Source organism: Lissotriton vulgaris, chromosome 2_2 (genome assembly GCF_964263255.1).
Source record: "Lissotriton vulgaris chromosome 2_2, aLisVul1.2, whole genome shotgun sequence".
NCBI classification, from domain to species: Eukaryota; Metazoa; Chordata; class Amphibia; order Caudata; family Salamandridae; genus Lissotriton; species Lissotriton vulgaris.
Genome location: NC_141688.1, coordinates 150,451,493 through 150,477,333, shown reverse-complemented (window position 1 = coordinate 150,477,333; position 25,841 = coordinate 150,451,493).

Sequence of the window (25,841 nt, the reverse complement as noted above, 5' to 3'; positions counted from 1 at the left end):
TGGGAGCATTTCTCTTACTAATTTTGTGCATTAGAGATAAGACAAACCACGGAGCTTCTCCCATTTAGGAGAAAGATTAAAACCTGGTTGTTTCCTGGGAAATTGATTGTGTGGTTTTGCTCTGTCTGACACTTGTTTTTTTCCCATGAGTTAGTTAGCGCCAGGATGCCTGCAAGGTGACAGTGTGCTTTAGTAATAAATAAATAAATAATAACAATAATAATAATAATAATAATAATAATATAACTGAGCGTCTTAAATTTCACTACGCTCTCCACCTTCAGCCAGTGAAGATCTCAGAGACGTCCCGTTATATGGTCAGTTTTACGACAGTCACAGAGCAGTCGTGCCGTGGCATTCTGCACTAGCTGGGCGCGTCTAGTCACTGCTTTGGTCACCCCCAGGTAGAGTATATTACCATAGTCCAACAGGGAGGTAACCAAGGCGTTCACCACAGACCTCTGGGTGTCGGTGGGCAGCATCCAAAGAATCTTTTTCAACCAACGCAAGATGGTAAAACAAGTGGAAGAAACTTTGTTTGCCTGACATTGCATTGTCAGACCATTGTCGATGATCACCCCCAAGTTACGCACGTGCTCAGATGGAGATGGAAGCGGGCCTAACTCAGAAGGCCAATGCCTGGAGGTCCAGAGATCTTGTTTTTTCCCAATGACCAGGACTTCTGTCTTCCCTCGATTTAGCTTGAGAAGGTTAAGATTCATCCACCTGGCTATTTCCCCAAGTCCTGACTGAAGGAGGGAGGTGGAAGCCTGGTCAGATTGTGAGAGGGAGAAAACAACCTGCGAGTCGTCGGCGTTGGTAAATAAGGTTAATCCAACGCTATCAGCAATATGGGCCAGGGGAGTGACATAGAGATTGAAAAGTAGGGGACTAAGAATCGAGCCCTGAAGAACACCGTGGGGTGAGGGATAGGTTTTGGAGGTAGCTGAATGAGAGAAGATTTGAAATGTTCGGTAAGTCAGGAAGGAAGCCAACCAATTGAGGGCTAGGCACCCAATGCCCATGGCGGCTAGAGATTTAAGAAGAATTTTATGTGAGACAGTGTGGAATGCCTCACTGAGATCAAGTAGTATTAGTGCGGCAGTCTCGCCTCTATCAAGCAGGGACTGAAGGTTCTCAGTGACGCCAAGAAGCGTAGTTTCTGTGGAGAAGCCTGGGCGAAAACCTGACTGGGAGGGATACAGTAAGTTGTTAGTACTAATAAACTGAGACAGATGGTAATGAATGTGTCTTTCTAAGGCTTTGGAAAAGGCTGGCAGTAAGGAGATGGGGCAAAAATTAGAGAGCACCTTAGGGTCAGCAGTGGGTTTTTTCAACAGTGGCGTGACCATTGCATGCTTCCAGCAGGCAGGGACAATAGCATTCTTTAGGAAAAAATTGAGAGTAGTGCAGATCATGGAGAGCTAAGAGGAATCCAGTAACCAAAGTATTGGGATAGGCAAGGGATTGGTAGGAGAACCAGATTTTATCTTGCACAGGATCTCATGAAGGGCGGCGGGATGCAGATCAGGCCATGCAAGCAAAGAGCCTGGGGTGGAGACAGAGGTTATCAGAAAATGTTGGGGGAATGTTACTATCACTTTGATCGGAAATATCTTGACAGATCTTATCAATTTTTGTAATGAAAAACTGAGCAATTTCATCACACTTACTGCTTGACAAGGGAGGAAGTTTCGCTGCCGTGAGGGAACCAGCAATATTTTTGACCAGGCCAAACAGAACTTTCGATTTATTGGCTGCGTCTGTTATAGTTTTAGTGACGTAGCTGGCCCTGGACAGGGCGCAAGCTTTATGATAGCTCTTTAAGGCATTTTTATAGGACCCTAAGTTCTTTCCCTTTTCGTTCATCACATCCCTCAGGTTCATCTGATATGACTTGGCTTCACGATAAAAGTTTCCCAGCTGATTTGAAATCAAATAGAGGGGGCCATTGCTTACTCGAGAATTACCACCGCTAATGCTATTGCTAAGTCAAGGGTGACTGCCTTCTCCGTGATTGGCTAAAAAAAAGTAGTTCTAAATCAGTAACTGTTCCTAACAGTACAGTGTACTTGTAGTAGTGTACTTTCTACTGTACAGTACATCATAAACTCCTTTGCGAGCCTACTCTAAAATGTCAATAAGTAAGGAGTATAATATTAACTTACCACCGTCCGCCGCTGCTGAGCCATCCCCCTCAGCTCCTCCTGGTGGCGCCACCGCTTGAGTGGACCCCTCCGCGCTGCTGGGCCCGGCACTGGTGGAGGCAAGTGCTGCATCAGATGTTGTGACGCCTAGAAAAAACATGTCATATTTTTAGATGCCATACACCACCCCCTGCTTCGTCTCGTAATGGAAGAGAAAATGTTAAACAATTTTTAATTATTGGGACTGAAAAGAAGTCACGGTTTTGGGGAGGGTGTTAACTTATATGCTTAGCCATAACATGCAACTCTTTTTGGCACAACTGATGAATGCTTGCTCTTTAACGTGCAACATTTTTATAATTACAGACAGAACCAACTACTTCCCATCACCACCAGGAGGACTTGAAGTTCCAACAAGGTGAGGGCTCCCAAGTCCCGCACAGTTACTTCTGACTGAGGTATGTGGAAAGTCGAACTGCACCTATCATCAACAATGTCCTATTTCTCTTGTCCATACTTCTGTATGTGCAGAATAGTCCCAGAAACACTAGCGGTATGGTAAGTGCTACTATCAAATCAAAAAGACAACTACTAGCTTATTCTTGGTGGACATTGACATTTTGTTGTTGGAAATTGTCAAAACACTAACATTAAGAAGACTGGAATAGACAGCAAGGGCAACCCAGAGGACTGCACTGAGTGCCTCTAGAGCTATTGCTGGATCAGAGTTTTGTTTCACACCGTTTGCGACTAGGCAAGCTTAGCTACCTACACAGACCGACTCATAAATAATAGTAAATAGTAGTAGCACAGAAAGTGATGGTAGAGAGGCAGGATAAGAATGTAGAAACAGTCTACAAGAAGATCAAAGACTATTTTGTAAAAAATAGAGTTAGGGAAGTATAATTATCTTAAAAACAGAACTACTTACTGGGTCCAGCAGAAGAGCCTGCAGTGGACCGTTCCTCCTGCCCACTCTGTTCCGCCGGAGTCTGGGGTGGTGCTATCCTCTTGCCCCTGGGAAGTGCTGATGATCATGAAATAAACACAAACATGGATGATTGTTTTTTGGATATATTTGATTTCTTTGACCACAATCCTAATTTATCTCGGGGAAACACATTAGCAACAATTGCACTACATGTATTGACCTATCTGATCTGGTCAACTAGGAGGATACTAGTACAGTATTGCTGGATTCGCAGACCGTCTACTTGGAAAGTTATGTAAATCACTAACTAAACCAACAACAAAAAGGTTTTACTGCAACTGCCAGCACTCAGCAGCACGTGACGTGACAGACACTGTCCGTCATCATGATTGCAGAGCACTGAAAAATGTCCTACTACTACTAATAATAACAATTCATAATATACTCAACCTGAACCTATCAATCCATCACTTTCTCTTCTTCTTAGTGGCAGCAGGAGTACAAAGGAAGGACTAGACTTGAGTCTCTAGTCTCTCTAGCATTACGCAGTTCTGTAAAGTACTACACTCATACATATTCAGGCCAAATGAGCACAAAGTTGCAAACAAGTAAGCATAGTAGCAACGCCACTGAGCAGGCAAGCACCTGCAATCACAGAAGCTATTTAAACGTTAATTTACATGCAATGTAATCGAATTGGCAGCATTCTTGCTCTTCTGGAAAAACATATATTAGCAATATAACACAGAGCAGAAGAAAACAAAGTAGTGATTAAATAGCTACTCACCAAGGCCAGGGATCTCAACACCGAGCAGGTGGAGCAGGTCCTGCTCGCGGTCAAGGAGGTCCAACCACCAGTTCGTCGCTTGCTGGTGTGTGGCCGGACCCCTGACTCCCTCCGCATGGCCCAGCACACCTTTTCCCACAGCTGGCGACGCTCCCGGAGGCCATACCCTGATGCGAGCCTGCCCCCTGCTGCCACGGTCTTGGGGAGGTGGCGCTGCACATAAAACATCTCTGCGGCCACCTCCACTGCGCTGAAAATCTCCCTTGCCATCAATCAATCAATCAATCAGTTAAATTTGTAAAGAGCGCTACTCACTCGCTAGGGTCTCAAGGCGCTGGGGGGGGCCATCACTTCCTCCCCTCGTAACCCCCGGCAAGGGAGCCGGGTACGGGGTGCGGGACCCTTCCCCTTCTCCTTCCCGGCTCCCTTTGCAATGGTCCTGTACAGCAGAAAGAAAAAAAAGGAAAGAATAGGGAAAAAGTAAAGAAAAAAAAAAGTTTAAAAAGTAGCTTTAAAAGTAACGAAAAGTTGAAAAAAACACAAAATATAGATCTAGAAAAAAAGAGGGATAGATATAGAGTAGAAAAGATCAAAACAAAGTCCAAAGAAACAAAGGATTGCACAGATGAAAGGAGGATTAGAAAGCATACACAGAACCATAGCAATGAATGAAAAAGAAGATGGCGGCGCCCATTGAGGACCGTGTGGGTAATTTCGCGCGATATTTCCCTTGCAAGCACGCGAAAACGCCCGCGAACCCGTAATCACGCGCCGCATACGATGCGAGCATGCAACTAGCACCAGGAAACTGAAACACGTCAAGCAAACAAGATGGCCGCAACCAAACACGGCTGCATGGGTAACTTCGCCGTGCAAGCGACCCGCAAACACTCAAAAAGCCCAGCGAACACGCAAAAAAACAAAAATTGGCAAATTTGCACGAATTTGCGGATTTTGCAGATTGCGAATTCTATTTCACGCGAATTCGAATAACGCGATTTCGCAAATTTCGCCAATACTTACTTACAAGCCCCCCACTATGAAAAAATTGCCTCCGGAATATGCCCCCCCAGGACCTAATGAATAAAACATACTTCTATTTTTAATTTCCCTTCTCCACCGCGTACATATACCATACGCGTACCCCCCGATTTTCTATTTAAAAAAAAAAATAGAAATTGAGCCTAAAGATCCATGTACGACCCCTGAGCAAGCCAAGAGGGTTTCTACCCTGCTCCCTTTCCTTATTTCTCAACTTTGTTTTACTGTTTTCTTGTGAGTCGCTTCTAGCGAAGTACAAGATGGCTGCCAACACTTCCTAGTTTGGAGTGTTGACGCACAGTTGACAGCCAATCAGCATGCAGCTCGTGCTCGTAATTGTACGGGTTTCCGTACGCGTGCTGTACTTCATCTCTAGATATCGCTATGATTTTAATTTTCTCAGGAACTACTGAACGTATTTACACCATTTGTCAAAAAGCAAAATCTGCGAACCGAACTCTACCTCTCTGCCAAATCTGGTATCATTCCGTTCAGCCTTTCAGGCTGTAGTTCTGGCTAAAGGTCCCTACGGAAAATTGCATGGGGAAAACATGTGTTGGGACCCCCCTTTTTTCTCAGCCCCCACTTGACGAATCACCCCTAAACTTTCAAGGAAGGAGCGGAGCCGAGCAGGCCATTTTCTTGGAGAAATTCGCAAAGATTCATCCACCGGCGCCAAAGTTATTCCAAATAGAATGTTGTGGATTTCCTATGGAAAGTAGGTCCTAACTATAACTACCTACTGGCACCTTGTACATTTCAATATACTTTTAAAAAAAAGTACTTCACATTATAGAAAGAATGACACAATTTGGAATGAAGCGCAAAATGGCGGCTAAAATGTGCCATGTAATGTTTTTTAGGTTGGTAGTCTAGTTTTTAAATGGTATGGAAACAAATGAGGGTACTAGCAGAGAGCACTTTATAAATGTTCTAGACACTAAGGACTCTACGGTCCAGTAGAAGACTAAATGTAGTCGAAACGCGTAGGCCATCCTTTTTTGCATTACACATGGTGTTTGAATTAAGAATAAAATAATCTAATCTACTTACTGCTGTGGTGCCGTGACTTCTGTCTAGCAGTGTGGAGACAAGCAGAATCAAAGCATATATATATATATATATATATATATATATATATATATATATAGCGTTTCACCACACGCACACAGACGTAGCGTGAATGCACTCGAAACCAGCAATGATCACCACAGCAGCCACCCGAAATCCCTTATACGCAGTATCCCTTTTGGCGAGTTCCTCCGGGCTCGGAGGAACTGCAGCAAGGATGAAGACTTTGTAATTGAGGGGGAGTGTATGAAACAACGCTTCAGAGAACGTGGATATAATCCACAGGTAATAGAAGAAGCCTTTGTGAAAGCGAGCAACATCTCCCATGAGTCTTTGTTAGTCCCAAATGAGAATAAACCGGTGGGACAGGAGGTGATTAGGTTTATCTCCACATACCATGCAAGATCGTGGCAAGTACAGAACAGCCTCAAAAAACATTGGAATGTGTTACAAACTGAATCCACTTTAACTGAGGTGGTAGGCAGTAATCCCAGTATTACTTATCGGAAAGCTGAGTCTCTTAAGGATAAACTGAGCAAAAATGAGGTCAACACCAAACCTAAAAAGTCGAGTGAGATACAGAGGTTTTTTACATGCATGAAGTGCAAAGCTTGTAAATTTAGTAACAACGTTAAATCAGTTTATTACCCACTAGAGGATAGAGAAAAAACCATTGTACAGCACTTAACCTGCCTCTCGGATTATGTAGTATACATTCTGGTGTGCCCGTGTGCCAAGAAATATGTGGGGAGCACAATGTTCCCTGCAAAAAAACATATTCTTCAACACATGAGGGCAATTGAAAACAAAGATCAGAATTCGCCAGTAGCTCGCAACTTTGAAGAACACCATAGAAGCAATCGCAATCTACTAAAAAATGTTGTGATTGATAAGATCCCACCCATGAAGATAGAGGGTGACAGAATACGTAGGCTGCGACAACTGGAAAGTAAATATATTCTTGACTTAGATACACGCATTCCAGGAGGGTTGAATTCTGAGGAGGAATTGAATTGGTATTTGGGAGAATAACCTGTGTTGTGTAAAACTAACTGCATACATGCATATATCTGATGTGTGTCCTCTTAGACTCCTAGCTGTGATTCTTCTGTTTTTAACTCACTTTATTCATTATTTTACCTGTTATGCACTGCACAGTAAATTGCTTGTGGCCATCTTAACTGGGATAGTAGCCTGATCTGATTGAGACATTCTTGTTTTTCCAACAGGTAACCTCACTATATGAAGATTAACTAATTCAGAAGATGCAAATTCCCACTTGGGATTTATGATATATTTTTGGACACTTTATCTTATTGCTTAATTTGCTTGAGATTTTGACTGAATATGTTTTGTTATTTATGACAGCAGCATCTCGTAATTTTTCCCACTGGGGAGTGGTATATATTTCAAAGTACTTAAATTAGGTACTGTTATTTTATTTGAGATGCTGTCTAAAACGCAATGCAATGTAAATTTTTATTAGCATCTTATTTTTTGCTAGTGTATTGCTATGCATGTTTAGAATGTCTATATATGCTTTCAGCTCTGGCATGCTACAGATTTACCATGCCAAGATGGCCGCTATGTTTATTTTATTTTTGTGCACGGTGCCCTTTGTTTATGTTTACACAAGGACGTGGTTTTTGAAAACTTTATTTAATCGTTTGATGTTCAAACACTATTCACCCGTGACCAAGGCGAGTAATCGCTGAAACGCGTTGGGGGTTTGGTTCCATGCACTGTCCTTCCATGCTGGAAATAAATTGAATAACTACGAAATAACTACGAACTTTTGTCGGATGGCTTAATTGTGCAGTGATCATTGCTGGTTTCGAGTGCATTCACGCTACGTCTGTGAGCGTGTGGTGAAAAGCTATACATTGGACAGGGAGCCTTTGACCCTGAACTTGCACCGCAGTCTGAGTGTCCCGGTTGTTCGAAGGAAGTGGAACGTATATATATATATATATATATATATATATATATATATATATATATATATATACTCCAGATTTCTGCTGCCTGCTCACGCACCCGGTAGCGGGTAATGGAAACGCGATGACAGTCTCGTGTACAATCTCAACGCTCCAACAACTAAAAACTAACAATGTCCAACTAAGCATAACACTGACAAAGGCGTACCGTAGAAACGTGTTTGTTTTCATATCTTCATTCAACCCTGAGCTACGCACCGCCTGTCAAGAGCGACAGAAATCACCCAAAAACGGACCGTCTTTGTGGAAGTGGAAACACGAAGGGTGTTTGGTGCCTCCAAGGAATGGACTTTGGTTTGGGGCCCCAGCAATGTCAAAATTATTTTGTCTGGGAATTCCGGAGTGGTAAAATGGAGCATGAACATTAACAGCAGCACATACTGGAGGGTAAAAATTATGAGCTTTACAGTGCACTACATGGTCCAGCATGCCTAAAAATTAACCCAACAAGGCTCCCACCAGGGGGCAAACAGTGTATATTTTGATGGCAATTATCGTGTTGGTGTGCTGTTTTTACCTCAAGTTGCTGTGGCTCCCCTCTGATGAAGGTCAAGATGTGACCAAAATGCATTAGGAGATGCCACTTTGGAAATAAAATCTTTCAATCACCGGAAGGAGTGCGGCTCATTCCTTTCTCAGGCAAAGGGGTTTGGTAGATATATATATATATATATATATATACATCAACGCTCCAGGTTTCTATCGCCTGCTCACGCACTCGGTAGCGGGTGCTGGAAACAGTCACACGTACAATCTCAACTAACAAGAGTCTCAAGGCGCTTGTACGAATACCGCTGTGGAACCCATCCTGGCTTTCCCTGCGAGGCGTCCACTCCTGGGCACCCCCAAGGTGGAGGCCAGGTATCCTTAGCGTTGTGGGGGCCGTTGTGGAGATTAAGCAAGCTATTGCCCAGAGTTGCAGAGTGAGACTCCATGATTGGAATAGGCACTGAGGCGAGAATTATCAGGTCCGTGGAATTTTGAGCCCAAGACCCGCCGAGGCGGGGAATTGAACCCTGGTCCTGGTCCTTGCTTTAATGAGGAAGTTGTGAGATATAACTCTGCCCTTACCTCTGCACTAGATACCATTTCCCCACTAGCTCCTATTACTTCCTCTAGATCTCGCCCGTCTGCTCCTTGGCTTTCCCCCATGTTGCGAGAGGAAAAGAGTAGGTGCAAACAGCTGGAACGTAAATGGAGCCAGTCTTATGACCCTACTACCAAATTAACCTATAAGATGGCCTTGAATAAATTTCAAAAACTTAAACGTTCCACGATGAGAGCTTACTTCTCAAAACTTATTAAACTGGCTGAGAATTCTTCAAAAACTCTCTTCACAATTGTGAAGGATTATGTGAACCCACCTGCCTTGAAGTCCCAGAGCTCCCCCACTCAAGCCCTTTGTAATGGACTTTCGGATTTCTTTCAGGAAAAAATTATTAAACTATCTTCCTCCTTTGATTCCGCACCCTCTAGTCCCCGGCTAGAAGAGTCATACCCCCAGCAATGCTCATTTAATTTTTTTGATGAGCTCACGCCAGATACAGCCATGAAACAACTAATCAGGTTAAGTCAGGATCACCATTAGACCCTGTCCCTGCCAAAGTGATGGGTAATCTCGCCCCGGTTTTAATCAACCCTCTCCTCTCCATTTGGAACTCTTCCTTGGCCCGTGGTCAGTTCCCTTCAGTTTGGAAACAAGCTAGGTTGCTCCCCATTTTAAAGAAACCAGATGCGGATCCCTCCCAACTCTGTAATTATCGACCTATATCTCTTCTGCCTAAACCTGCCAAAATCCTAGAGAAAGTGGTCCAGAAACAATTGGCCCTGTACCTAGAAACTAACCAGCTGCTGCACGATTCCCAGTCCGGATTTAGAACCGGATACAGCACTGAGACTGCGCTGCTGGAGGTATCTGAGACAATCCGGTAATCAGTGGACAGGGGCGAGGAGGCCATGCTGGTCCTCCTCGACCTGTCCGCTGCATTCGATACTGTGTCACACGACATACTTGCGACTCGCCTACAGCAGTTGGGGATTGGTGGCACGGCCCTGGCATGGATTAAATCTTTCCTTTCAGGGAGATCCCAAAGGGTACTTCTTCGTCCCTATTAAATCAGAGGATAAACCCCTTTTGTGCGGTGTGCCTCAGGGCTCGGCCTTAAGCCCTCTTTTGTTTAACGTGTACCTAGGCCCGCTTGCCAGGGTAGTTGAGTCCTGGGGTATCAGGGTGGTCTCATACGCTGATGATACTCAGCTTGTCTTTTCCTTTAGAGACCACTCTGACTCCCATTTTTCCAACTTTCGCAACTGCCTTGGCAACATCTGCGCATGGATGGCTTCTAATCATTTGGCCCTCAATACGAACAAAACGGAGGTGCTTTTTTTTGCCAGAAATCAGCCCCCCCGCCACCTTGTGGTGGCCTACTGTCTTGAACCCCCCTCCCAGTCCTGTACAGTCAGCCCGCAATCTCGGCTTCCTTTTCGACAACGCTATGTCCTGCAAAGCTCAGGTCAACAGAGTTACCGCGGCCTGCTTTGGTAAGCTGCGCATGATTAGGAAGATCTTTCCCTATCTCCCCCAGACGTCCCGCAAAACGATTGTCCATGCCCTCATTACGGCACATCTGGACTATGCCAACAGCTTGTACGCCGGTGCCCCCCTCTATCTCATTGACCGATTGCAAATTGTTCAGAATGCGGCAGCTAGACTTATTGGAAACATCCCTACCCGCAACTCAGTCACAGCATACCGGAACGACCTACACTGGCTTCCCATCGCCCGCCGCATTCAATTTAAAATCTTGATCCTTGCCTTTCGGGCTATTCATGGAATTGGCCCGGCTTACCTGAGTAGAAGACTCAAATTATCTATATCAGCAAGACATCTGAGATCTAACAGCCTCCGTCTATTGGTGGCTCCCAGATTTAGGCTCACCAGGAGTGGCGGCAGAACGTTCGGAGTGACTGCGGCCAAGTACTGGAACAGCCTTCCCCTGTACCTTAGGTTCATTGAGTCAGAGCAAGTCTTCCGACGTAAACTAAAAACCTGGCTGTTCACCAAACTCTGATTAAGCGAGCCTGTGGCCCTCTGTAGCTTCAGGTCAGGATGGTTTTGAACCTGGTAGACCCCTCCTGTGATTAACTTGTACTCTCAGCGCCAGGACACCCCCTTCGGGGGTAGCTGCGCGCTTTATAAGCTTCTTAAATAAATAAATAAATAAATAAATAAATAGACCTCTGTATCAGGGTCTGCCATTCTAATCATTGCGCCACACTTCTCCATAACTGTATAGGTGAGAAAATGGAAGTGTGTTTGATTCTTTGCATGACTGACTAGGTGCGTGAGTAACTCCATGGATGAGTGGGGGTGTGTGAGTGTCTGTATAGGTGTATGAGAGCTTCTGATAGTGTTGTATTGATGAGTGACTACATGTATGAGTGATTGCATGGGTAGATGGGCGGATATGTGTGTAGACCTAAAAATCCGTGAGTGCGTATGTAGTAACTAGTATTGGTGTGTCGATGGTTTCAAAAATGGTAGTGTGTATTTTACAGTGGGTGTATCAAAGATTATATTAGACTGTGAGGAGGTGCATCATAGTTTGGCATGGATGATGTCATCAGTAATGTCATTTGAGATATCATTAGTGATGTCACTGACCATGTCATGAATGATGTAATATGTGACATCATCAGCAGTGCATTGCGGGGGCGTTAGTTATAGTTAGCTGAACTAACTATAACAGGGGAATTTGTATGGTTTTGTACAAGCGAAATGTCCAGCTAACTATAACATGTCTAAAACCTATGGTGTTTTCAGTGATTTTCCAAGGTTTTTTAAATGCTAATTTCTAGGTATAACATGCCTCAAACCTATGGTATTTTCAGTGAATGTATATATATATATATATATATATATATATATATATATATATATATATATATATATATATATATATATGCAGCTCCAGTTCCTTGTAATTCCGTCAGGAAAACAGCACTCGTAGACAGACTAGTGTTTATTTTCACAGAGTTAACAGATGCGTTTCGGCTTCAAGCCTTCCTTGGTGTCAATTACACTACGCCGACCAGCCATAGATATTGTGTGCTTGTCATGCGTCAAACATAGAAAAAGGACTCACAACATCAATACATACTTGTGCGCCATCTTTAAATGAGCAAATATTCCCAGTTAAGCAGCGTAAAGTTGTTTACTTGATAATCTATGCCTTCACAAGATGTAGTTCTGTAGAATTTACCTGTATTGCCGTGTATCGGCATATCATCCCGGATGAAAATTATATTGGGGGTTTTTTGTGTCGGATATGCGATCTCGCATGCAAATTATAGGTTCCAAAATTGGCACGAAGCAATTCTCCACAGTACATTATTATTAGATGGGTAACTATCACATCCAGTATATGTTGTGCTATACATTCAGGTAATGTAATCACACACTTTCTGCCGATTTACGGAACTCAGGTGTATTGCCGTGGATCAGCGTTGCGCCCTTGCTTGGAGCCTCCATCGAGGGCATGTATCACTACAATACCCCGCCCATCTTTATACCTATTCTATTTGATGTTGTAAATTAGAGTCCACCCTTCACTTCATTCATAGATTCAAATTGACACATTTTTTCTTATACTCAAAATAACTCATTTCCCCTAATATAGGATTTCTATCCGTTTAAAAACAGTGCAGCAGTTGTTATACAAATTTCTACTGCATTCCATATAATATCACAAAGCCAAATCGTCCCCTAATTGGAACTAAAGAGTTCATGAGCCCATAAACTATTAAATTAAACCAATCAGGTATAAACCATAAATAACGAAAATAATAGAATTTTAAATCTCAGAATATTCAGATTCATCACAGCCAGCAGGGAAATACAGTCAATATAAATCATATAGCATATCATATTCGGAAATCGACTGTTAATATCTACAATAAGGCACACAGTGTGGCAGCAGCTTCTGACATCATTAAAATGTTCATTATAAGTGTCATGGGAAAATCATGATTTGTACCGTATTGGCCTATTTGCCTAAATGTGCAGCCAGATCTTCCCCGCTATTGAGCCCTCGCGGTTCCTTCGTCATCAGGTCTATTATATATCTGGATTCCAGACGTCTCAATTGTTTTAACCTGTCTCCACCCCGAACACTAGCTGGAATACTGTCCAATCCGAAGTATTGTAATTTACTTCTGTCCCTATTGTTTGCCTCATCAAAGTGTCTTGCGACTGGGTAGGAGGGATCTACCTTATCAATCGATCTTTGGTGTTCCAAGACCCTTATCTTTAGTTGATGAATTGTGCTGCTTACGTATCTTAGGCCGCATGGGCCGCATGGGCAGACAAGACAGTATACAGCGTACGGTGTGCTGCATGTTAGGAATTTCTTTATAGGCTTTGTTATTTCTGCCCCTGGCACCCAATAAGATAGTGTCCTTCTGCTCCCTGCGCAGCCTTTACACTTGCCACAGGGGTATTGGACCCAAACGTGCTTTTAAAAGGGGCTGATTTGGGGAAACCTGTTGCCGGACAATGTTCCAAGAAAAATATGAAAAATACTAACGGCATTGAAACAACACCGTACCCACTGGAGGGTAGAAAAACAATTAAAGGAATCTGGGAGCCGCTTGCACTACAGGTACCACAATGCTTAACAACAGGAAGTGACCTGCCAAAAAGTGACCATTGGAGGCTTGAAAAACATCAAAATCACTGCGCACCTGTGGCAGCAAATCGGCTTTCCCGGAAGAACGGTGTTCTGCAACTGAAGAAGTTCGAATGAGAACGAAACATGTCTTGTGCAATGCCGTGCTGAGAAAGCAATTGAAAATTAAAGATAATTGGCAAATCTGGTTGTCGTGTGCGGCTCCACCTTCCTCTGTGGGGAAAACTGTTGAAATATATATATATATATATATATATATCCAACCAAACAAGTCGCTGTAGACCCCTGCCGCTTCGTGAAAAAGCAGAATTGACTGCGAAACGCGTCGAGAAAGCCATTGAATAATAAAAAAATCACGCTTTGCACTTCCAAGTGGCCCGGATCTCCTTTCTTTACTGGAGAAGGTTTTGGTTGGATATATATATATATATATATATATATATATATATATATATATATATATATATATATATATATCCTTAGTTGATGACAGACCGACTTACCACAGGCGATGTGTGCATATACCTGGTTAGAGTGTCTAAGTGTTGCCACCCTGAACTGGCAAGTGAGTCTTGAGAAGGCTCTTGAAGGTTGTTAAACTATCACAATAGCAAGCTTTGGAGGCTTTTGGAAAAGAGTATCCAGCAAGTTGTTTATCTTTGGGTGAAACTATGGGTGCAGTTAACATTTTTGTAGATACTGTTGAGGGGCTGAAGGTAATCTTTTCCTTGAGATAGTCGGGCTATGCTGTGCAGGTATTTGAATGTTTTTTTTTTTACCACAAATTTGTATTGGCTTTTGTACTATTTGCCAACACATATAGTCATAAATTTATACTTTTACGGTCATCAGTGGGCCATTAGTATCTCTTATACAGATAGAGCAATATAATATTGTAGCGTTTTGTCGATTTAGCAATTCCATTCTTATAAGTAGTCTCTGTATATCCATTGGCACTTATCTGTGCACCTTGCGTACCCACAGATGATTAATATGAGGTTGAGAAAATTGTCCATGATTTCAATACAAATTTCAATCTTAAATTAACTTAAATATCCCTCCCTCCCCCACCCCTCTTAGTAGGCTCACCCGTATACATGTTACTGTCCATTGATCTATATCAACAAGGAGAGAGGTAGGGAGAATCAGAGACACTCTCTTGATCCCCGGTTAAGTATCAAACAACAAAAGAAGAGAGGTCTGGTCAAGCACAAAGCTACCAAAGATATGGAGCAAAGAGATAAGAGGGTAATTTTGATCACAGTCATTCTATTTGAGTAGGAAAGCCCTCTCTGCCGCACCCCAGCGGACCATCTCTGTGTGCCACATGTGTGATCAGGGAGGGAAGGCCGACTTCCTTCTCATGGTAATGGCCCGCTTTGCCAACAGCATGGCCAGGTCTGCAAATCTATACTGCGTTTTCTGTTTTTTGGGGTGAGGGTGCAGCCCCAAAAAGCAGCTTTCTGCTGCGTCCAATACCGTTGTGCCTGTTATGTCACGTATTGTGTCTCTTATTTGTGCCCAGAATCGCCCTAATTTTAGACAGTTCCAGAGCATGTGGGTAAGTCTGCATCTGGCATCCGCACCTAGGGCAACTGAGCTGGGCGTCTGTATCCTTCCAGTTCAAACGATGTGGTGTGAGATGTGCCCTGTGTAGTACCATGTATTGGATGTACTTGAATCTAGCGTTTCTGGACACTTTCTTGGGGTAGTCTAAGGCAGCCACGCATTCCATTATCTGTGAGGCTCCGCCCAATGTCTCCCTCCCATTTTGCGCAAAATGGGTCAAGTGAGATTCCTGAGGGTGCTCGAATGACCCTATAGAGCCAGCGACCATTAGGTAAGCTGCATGTACTAGTTCGTGTTTCGGGGGTTCTTCCCCCATCAGGGGTCATTGATTTTTAACATAATGCGTGATTGCAGCTTGAAGCAGGAATAGTGTCGGGGGGACTCCCTGAGTCTGGGTGAAGTTATTATGATCCGCCAGCACCCCATCTGTGAATAAGCAACCTATCATCTCCACTCCCTCGTGCGTCCACTGGAGTATGCAGCGGGTAGTAATCAGTCCCGTGGTAGTTGGTATACCTACTAGTGGAATATTGTCTGAGTATGGGGTAGCTGTCTTAGTGTATTGTAATGATCGTTTCCAGTAGACTAGGGCCACTTTAAGTAGAGGAGGGGTCGTAGGAGGCACTCAAGCTCCCAGCAGGAGCAGTGTATGTAGTGATACTTGGGCCAGTGTCTGTGGCCTGTAGTCAATTTCATGCAGGTGACACACGGCCAGCCAGTACGAAAACCACTGCAGCTGACTGGCCATGTAGTAGGCCCTGAAATCGGGGACTCCCAGTTTTGCTAGACTGATTCTCCTGCGGCCCTTCCCCCATATCAGGTCGGTGAGTAGAGCATCACTGTGGCTCACTGGTTAGAGGAGGCAGACCTGGAAGCAGAGGTCAGCCCGGGACCAGGGTTCAATTCCCGGCTCGGCGGGGTCTTGAGTCCTTAAATGTCCATGGACTCGACAATTCTCGCTCCGGTGCCTACTCAATTCACGGGTTCACACTCTGCGACTCTGGGCAATAGCTTGCTTAATCTCCACAACGGCCCCTCGCGGCGGGATGCCTGACTTTCACCTTGCGGATACCCTGCCGGGGTTATCTCACAGGGGAATACCAGGACGGGTTCCCTAAGCAAGTGCTTAGAAACCGCTTGGTGATTTGCGCTATATAAAATCCTGTACATTTACATTTACATCCAGCGTGCAGAAGATGTTTTGTGGGATTAGGAGTGGTAAATTAGTGAAAAAGTAAAGTAGCCTTGGGAGCACGACCATTTTGGATATTGCTACCCTCCCCATAACCGATAGAGGACGTGATGTCCAGAACACAATCTGGGTTTTCAATGACCGTATAGTTTTCATAAGGCTCCCTTCAAGCAGGTCCTGTGACGTCCTATAAATTTGAATACCTAAATATTTAAAGGTGTGTGTTGCAACCGTCAGATTTGTAGGGCCTAAGGGGATAGGTTCTGGGTTTTCCCTATATGACATGTAGAATGCATACGATTTTGTGTCGTTAATTTTTAACGAAGAGATTAGTTCAAATTGTCTTAAAATAGAGGGAATGGACTCTATATCATCTAGTAGGTCATTGAGGTACAGTATTAAGTCATCTACATATGCTGATACTACATGTTTGGTGCCTCCCAAGAGAATTCCCTTCTCCCTGGCCTCTTCTGAAGTTTTAGGAGTAGGGGCTCCAGGGCCAGAACAAACAGGATTGGTGAGAGCAGTATTTGTATATTTTAAAGCTATTTTAGGTGATGCAATGTTTTATAAGCTGACCTGACATCTTTTACCATAGGCCATCCTAACAGTGCCATTTAGGAACATTTGGACTCTATGAAGCAGGGTAACGGGGGAGCTTCTATGAAGAGCTTAGAGATAACCAAGTAATGATCTTCTGTTGTTTGGAATAATATGGCTGTATCATTTTAAATATTAATTTAAAATAAACAGCTCCTCACGAGAGTAGACTCTAAGGGCCATATTAGTGTCCACAAAGACTCTCACATTTTTTGCTGTTGTTGTTAGCTTGAGATCCAAGGGTGGCAGCTGAATCTTGCTTAGGTCAAAAACAATGATTTCTCTTTTGCCGCCATTCAACTATAGACAATTGTCCCATGTCCATTTTCTTATTCTCCAAGAGACAAGATTGTGGTGATCGTCTTAATTAGGACCACATATTCTGTGTTAGAGTTATGTTTCGTCAATACAAGACGGCTACACGAGTATATCGTCTTTACTGACTAAATGATTCACTATTAAAGAGCCGTGATGGGGCAAAAAGTATCCCCTGACCCTCAGGGCTTATTTGCAGGGTGGGCCAGATGGACCCTCCTCCCCTCGTATTTAAATTAAAAAGAATATTTTATCACATGGTTCGCAAGCTATCCTCGAGCCCAAGTTTGAGAACAGGTGGAGGATCCTAACTAAAACAAAATCGAGATTCTTGAAACTGTCCTAAAACCTGGATTTGAGTACTTATATTCAAAAAGAACCTCGAACTTTCTTAGAACACAACTTTGAGGATTATTCCTAGACCCAAGTTAAAAAAAAGTAACTGGCTAACGGAGCCTGGTCTATTGTTATCCACTTGGGGTCTGCTGACACAACTCTGCATCCTCAAACCTGAAAGGAGATGAAGACCGGGCTCTGCAGCCAATCACCGCTTCATATGGCTCTAGCGTGTGTGCAGTAGGGCTGGTCATAACTAAAGGCACAGAATGAGTAGTGGCAGTTAATGCAGTACATTATAAAAAGCAAGAAATTCACTGGAAAAAACACAGTTAAACTTTAGTTATGGTGGTGTGCGTTGTATACCATAACTGTCAAATTTCAGGGCTTTTTTCAGGTTTGTTTTTTCTGAACCATAACTAACTTTTACCTAGTTTTATTAGTGATTATATATACATATCTACAAAGAGATAAGTATCTTATCTATGACACAGTTACACATAATGTGTAACTGTGTAATATGATCCAACACTGCCATCAAAGTGTTATGGTGACATCATAAAACAAGAGGCCGAAGGTCGAGTGGTTTGTAAATGTTACCAGAACCCCAAGATGGCAGTATAGGACAATATTACACATGGCACCCATCATATATTACTTTTTAGGGCTCGCCTGCTGATTTACTTCTGCGCATAGCTGGCGAAGCTCTATTGTGGCTTATCCAGAGTTTAACCACCACTGGCGAATCCACTGGCGATTCCTTGCAGTGCATGTGCTTTTTTCAAGTTTGTTTTTTCTGAACCATAACTAACTTTTACCTAGTTTTATTAGTGATTATATATACATATCTACAAAGAGATAAGTATCTTATCTATGACACAGTTACACATAATGTGTAACTGTGTAATATGATCCAACACTGCCATCAAAGTGTTATGGTGACATCATAAAACAAGAGGCCGAAGGTCGAGTGGTTTGTAAATGTTACCAGAACCCCAAGATGGCAGTATAGGACAATATTACACATGGTACCCATCATATATTACTTTTTAGGGCTCGCCTGCTGATTTACTTCTGCGCATAGCTGGCGAAGCTCTATTGTGACTTATCCAGAGTTTAACCACCACTGGCGAATCCACTGGCGATTCCTTGCAGTGCATGTGCTTTTTAGGTCATTGCGCAAGCGCAAGCCCTAAAAAGCGCGTGCACAATGCCTCCAGCCGCCTGCCTGCCTGCCTCGCATTACCACATCAAAGGCAGCCCAGCCTCCCCTCCCACAGCCTTCTCAGCGTGCGCTCTGCCTCGAGCCGGCATTTCTCCTCCCCTAAATATTCACTGCATGGCCTGCTGCTCCCCGTGCGTCTCGTCACCCTTCCTCCCTTGTAATTATTTACTTCACGCAAGCCCACGTTTATTCACTTCTTATTTTAATTCTAAACGGCAACGCTTTGATTTTTAGAGTGCCTTTAATTGTTTAAGATCGGAGTCGCTTTCACTACATATTTGCATTTCTTTATTTCACAAACCAATTGATTTGCTTTTCCAAAGGTGTTGAACCAACAGCCAGTTCTCCCGTACCCAAATTACCCCCCTCCCGCTGTTAACTGTTAATCCAACTTGTCTCTCCTGTCCCAGCCTCTCATCTCCCCACCCCAAATGACTTCCCTTGCCGCAGTCTCCTGAGCGCTGATCGCTTGATTTACAAACACAATAAGTATAACTCTAATTTCCTCGGAAATATAAATAAAAATCCAAACTGCAAACACAATATCATATGTAAAAACATTACCATTTAAAACACGAGTAAACGGCGAAGGGGCCCCATTCAGAAAGACCTGAGGCCACCGGACAATTGTATAGCAGTTGAACCCAGTTGAGGAAGGAAGGGGGCATCCCCATGTATCCTAGCGTGCCCAGTAGGTAATCCCACTGCAGGGAATCAAACGCTTTAGTAGCATCGAGGAATACCGCAACCGCCGAGCACTTAGGGTCAATGTCCTGTAGTACAGCGGCCAGGAACCTGAGATTGTGCGACGTGGCACGAGTCAGAATAAAGCCGACCTGGTCTGGTAGTGCCAAGCTTTGCATCAGGAGATTAAGCTGGGTCGCCAGAACCTTAGCCAATATTTTGGTGTCGCAATTCAAAAGAGGGGTCGATACGAGTCAAAATAAAGAGGGGACTGCCCTGGTTTCAACAACAAGGTTACAAGGGCCTACCGCATCGTCCTGGGTAGGCTTTCTTCTTCCAATGCTGCGTAATATACTTCTTTTAGGATTGGGGCTAGAATTGATACATAAGTCTCATAAAACTCTATCGTAAGTCTGTCAGAACCCGGGGCCCGTCCAGACGTCATCTGCAAGATAGCTTCCGCTATTTCATCTAATTCTAAATCTAGAGCTAAGAATTTCCGCTGGGTGTCCCCCAACCAAGCTAGGGCGGTGTTGTTAAAATAATCGGGCAAATCAAGTGGAATGCCTCTCTGGGAGGAGTACAAAGTACTAAAGTAGTCTCTGAGTGTGCGTAGCTGATCAGGAAGATTCCTGTGTATGTTACCCTGCGCGTCCTGGAGCTCCGTTACATACGTGGAAAATCTAGGCGGTCTGGTTGCGGCCACCAATGCTTTCCCTGGACGGTCTCCCTCTCCATATATTCGCGCCATATGAGGCTTCCCCCTAAATTTACTCCCCCTATCAGCAAGGGTCTCATATTCAGTAGGTTTACAGCAGATATTGGCTCTGATGGAGCTCCCATCTGGACCAGAACCCAATTCGCCCTCCAATTTCTTGAGTTCCTTTTCCAATTTGGATAAATCATTACGCAATGTTTTGAGTATGCCCCCGCCTTTTGATATGCACCAGCCCCGGGTCATAACTTTGAACGCCTGCCATACGATTGTGATGCTGGGAACAGATTCCAAATTGCGCTCAAAAAAGTCTCGGATACCTTGCTCCAGTTCAGTTTGAAATGCAGTGTCCTGGAGATGTAACGGGTGAAGGCGCCAGCTGTTACATGGGGAGTGGCTGAGAGGTGCCCCCAGGTCAGCAACAACCGGGGAGTGGTCCGAGTAGGTGCGAGCCAGTTGGGTCACCTTCCCCAGCCAATGTGCCATCCCCACAGATACTAGCAAGTAGTCCAGTGTGGCCCAGGAAGAGTGAAGTGTCCAAAAGTGTGTGCCCTCCCACAACGTAGGATGCTTGTACCTCCAGGAGTCAAGTAGGTAATTCTCAGTAATAATGTCTTGGAGTGTTTGTCGGGTGGTCGTGTAGTGTGCTGGGGAAGCTCTGGATCTGTCCATGTCAGGCTGTAATACTGTATTAAAATCTCCGCCCCAAATGACATAAGTGGTACCTATCTCCTGAACCTTGCCCCATAACTGAAGAAGAGCGTTGGGGTCGTCAGTATTCGGGCCGTAATAGTTGGTAAATGTTACATCATAGGAATTAAATCTACCCCATAACAGGCAATACCTACAATCCATATCAACCTCCAACCCACCGGGCACAAATGCCACCCCTTTCTTAATCAGGATCGCAACTCCCCGAGAGTATATAGAGTAAGATGCAAAGCAGAGATATGAGGCCCATCTCGAGGCGAATTGGGGAATAGCGCCGGGGCTCAAGTGCGTTTCCTGCAACATGGCTATTGTGATGTGATGCCTAACAAGATAACCAAGTATCTGCCATTTTTTCCATGGGTTATTCAGACCCCGTATGTTCCAAGATGCTACTTTAATACTGTTGATATCCTGTGCTCTGCCTACTGGTGCGTCGTATGTGGTATCCGATATTGAGCCATGGAATAATGATCATTGTGAACTGAGTAACTTGCATACCAATCATAAAAAAGACCCCACCCTCCGCCCACTCCGGCTACCCCAACTTGCTGGGTACATGCCCCCACTTCTCCCAAACAAAACTGCATTAATTAACTGCTTCCTCCCCTCCTTAACTTAACTTCATGGGGATCGCCCTCTTAGGGAATTCACAAAGGGCATACGACCTGCCCACTTCCCTCCTTACTCTCACCTGCCCATTACGCCTGTCATAAAGGCAGGCAGCTACGGCAGGATGGAGGCAAGTTGCCAAGCAGGACATTTAACAAACCTTATAACATGTGTATACATCACCAGTGCAGGATAGTCCTTCATGCATAGAAAATTTGTAAGAGTTTCAGAGTATACCAACTCATCTTGCACATTTCTGCTTGGATTCGACAAAGGTGACTGAGATCTGGAGCATTCTCGAGTGTCTGATTCCACCGTTGCGGTGCGGCAATGTCTCCGGAGATAGTCCTCAGCCTGCTGTGGATTAAAAAAATAGTGCTGTGACCCATGATGGGTTATCTTCAATTTCGCTTGGTATAACATGGCATACGGGTTCTGTTGCTCTTGAAGTTTGTTCTTGACGTTGGCAAACTTTCGCCTGGCGTCCTGCACTGACTGTGTGAAATCTGGAAAAAAGGCCAATGTCGTGTTCTGATATTGTACCTGTTTTTTTTTTCTCCAGCAAGGCGAAGAATAGTGTCCCTTTCTCGGTAGTTTAATAAGTGGGCGATCACACGCTGCGGCGCCACCCCCAGAGGAGGGCTAGCCACCAAAGATCTATGTGCTCTCTTCATGTGAGGTGCGCCAAAAATGAATCTCTACCAAACAGTAAGCATGAGCGAATTTTGCGGATCTCGCGTTCGCGAATTTGCGGATTTTTGAACTCGCAATCCGCAAAATCCGCGAATTCTTGCGAATTTGCGGATTTTTTTTTTTTTTTGTGTTCGCAAGGATTTCTGCCAGTTCGCGAGGGTTTCGTACCAGTTCGCAATTGCGAACTTACATTTCGTCGCGCAACGGTCGCGAATTATGTTGTTTCTACGTCTGGTTCATCATCACAGGTTCCCAGCACCCTCTGTTTCACCACTGCAACCCTCTGTTACATCAATGCCACCCTCTGGTTCATCATTACTGTAGATTATGGGGGGGAAAAGCAAGCACACCATCCCTGCTTCAACTCAGATGAATTAATTTGGGGTTAGTTTATTAATGTGTCACTGTTTTAAAATTCCAGTCTGGCACCTGCTTCCTTATCTGTAATTTTGCTTTCTGTTGCAGTGCATTTTTTTTCCCCAGGACCTTCTTTGTGGCCTACTTGTAGCTATTGTATGAGCCTGCTGTGAGGGTCAGAGCAGGGTCATACAATTGTTGCAACTAGCAACTGAATTCTGGAGGGGCCCCAGTCAGGAAGCACTACCGGGAATTGTTACTAATGATGAGTTTGAACTCTTGCCCCTGCCGAGTGCTTTCACTTTTGAAAAACTCGTTTTTCTGCAATTTCGCGGGGTTCGCGGGGTGCGAACACGCGCAAGATCGGATTCGGAAGCCGCAAATTCGTGCGAATATGCAATTTGTTTTTTTTGCAGCGTGTTAGTTGGCAAGGTTTTGTGCGTTTTTGCGAGCCGCTCGTAGCGCAAGACGCGAAGTTACCCTCGCGGTCGTGCAAGGGCGCAGCCATCTTGTTTGCCTGACGTATTTCCGTTTCCGGGCGCGAAGTGTAATCTCGCAAAGTCCGCGGTTTGCCAGTACAGTCTCGCGCGTGTTCGCAAGGAAAATCTCGCGCGAACTTACCCGCGCGGTCGTGAACGGGCGCGGCCATCTTGTTTCTCATTCATTGCTATGGTTCTGGGCATGGTCTTTGTATCCTCTGTCAATCTCTGCCATCCTTTGCTTGTTTGAAGTTTTTTTTTATCTATTTTACTTATTATCTATCCCTCTATTTTTCTAGCCCTATATTTTTGTGTTTACTGCTACTTTTGGTTAATTTTAAACTACTTTTGTAAACTCTTTTCTTTTCTTCTCTTCCCTATTCTATTTTCTTTATTCCTTTCCGCCCAGACCATGGTGAAGGGAGCCGGGAAGCATCCCGAGAAGGGGAAGGGTCCCGCACCCCGTGTCCGGCTCCCGTGCGGGCGTTTGAGGGGGGAGCTAGTGATGCCACAGGAGATCTTTACCCCGGAGGAGGTGGGCCAGCTCATTTTTTATGTTCAGCGCCGCCTCCCCAGGACCATCATGGGAGGCGGCAAGATCAGTGCCGGGTACGGGGCCCGGGAGCGCCGGAAGCGGTGGGAGAAGGTGTGCCAGGCCATTTACCACCACTCTCGGGTCTGGCGCACCTACAACCAGGCCACCCACCGCTGGACGGATGTCCTGACCCGTGAGCGAGATCTGCTCGACCTCCTTGGCCTTGAGATCCCCGGGCTTGGTGAGTAGTAGTAGCTATGTCTTTACTACTATGTTTTCTCCTGCTGTGTTATTATATTGCAAATTTTTGTTTTTTTTACAAGAGCAATAATGCTGCTCATTACATTGTAGGTACATTTTATTTCAAAATCTTCTGTGCATTTCAGGTACACTGCTCTCCTTCTCAGTAGTGTTGCTACTATGCTTATTTGTTTTAGATTTTGTGTTCATTTCATTGGCCTGTGAAATTATGTATGAGTGTAGTTGAAAGAACTGCGCAATGCTACACACTAAGGTTCAGATTTTTAATTACCGGCGCATCCCTGCAAAGTTGCAGGGATGCGCCAGTAATTGTGCGTCACGCCACCATCACCCATGGTGCGCCGTATTACAATGCGGCGCGCCATGGGCCCAAAACGTCACCAAAGCGTTACGCATCTGTGCCGTAAAGGTGGCGCATTGCTGGAGTTGCGTCGCAACGATGGTGCAGCTCCATCAATTCTCTGGGGTGCCCTATCTCCCCAATGCTGCGTCAAGCCGTACGTCTGCTTCAAGCAGGCGCAGGGTTTGAGTCACGCATCATTGTCCTCAAAGTGACTGATTGAAATCTTGTAGATTTCCCTCAGCCACTTTTAGGATGCGTTCCTGCGCAGGAACGCCCTCCCTTGCGCCGGAACACCCCTATTGGCGCAGGGCTTTACAACGTGATGCATCTCCCAGATGCGTCACGTTGTTAATATACGCCGCACCATTGCGCCTCTTATGTGCTGTCGCTGCGTCACAAAAGTCACGCAACAATGGAGCAAAAGAGCCGCAAGGGCCTTATAAATCAGCCCCTACAGACTCAAGTCCAGTCCTTCCTTTGTACACATGGCGATAAGAAGAAATAGTGGTGGTGGATTAATAGTTTGAGTATTTTAATGACTGGTGAATGTAGTAGGAAACTTTAGTGTTGTCGCTGATCTTCAATCACAATGGACTTTGGCTGTCACTTTGCGTGCTGCGGACTGCTGCCTGCCAATCCTAGGCAAACCTTTTTAGTACTTTGTTTAGTGAGTTACATAGGGTAGTTTCCAATTCGACGGTCCGCAAATCAAGCAATACTAAAGTAATGACGTAGTCGACCACATGAGATTGGTCAATAATATATCCCGTGGAGTCGTTCCCTATTTGCTATTTCGCAAAAATATTTTGTTACTTTGTTAGTTCTTTTTTAAATGTTTGATTTGGTTGAGAAATAAATATCATCCATGTTTTCTGTTTTTCTTTCTTTCATGTTGTACATCAGCTTCCCCCAGGGGCAAGAGGAGGACACAGGAGGAGGAGGAGGAGGGTGCTGTTGTCGATGCAGGCCAGGACCGGGCAGTCGAGGGCTCCTTTGCTGGCCCCAGTAAGTTTTAATTTTAATATAGAGTACTTATTTTTTCCTAGCGTTCCTCATTCGATTTTTTCTAAATCGTCTTTGATCTTCTTGTAGACAGGATCTAAATTCTTATCCCTATGACTCCGTGTGGTATTACTAGATTATTCTTATTAGTCTGTCTGTGTAGCTAACTAAGATTGCACATTTGGCATTTCCATTGGACTCCCATTCTAGTCAGCAATAGCTCTATGCACTGAGTGTAGTCCTCTGGGATTGTCCATATTGTCTTTTCAAGTATTCTAAATGTTTATGCTTTGACCATTGCCAACAATAAAAAGGTGAATGACCACCACCCAGAAATAATAAGATACTACTTTACTTTTGGTTTGGATAGGACAATCCATTCTACTACTGTTGCAGGGACAAATCTGCACAAACAGAACTATGGACACTAAATAATGCATCGCTTAGCTTATCAATTATAATAGGTGCTGTAACTGTTAGACTTTCCACATACCTCAGTGATAACAGACTTTGTAGTTGAACCCCGGCCCCAATCTCCTTACTGACTAGATAGT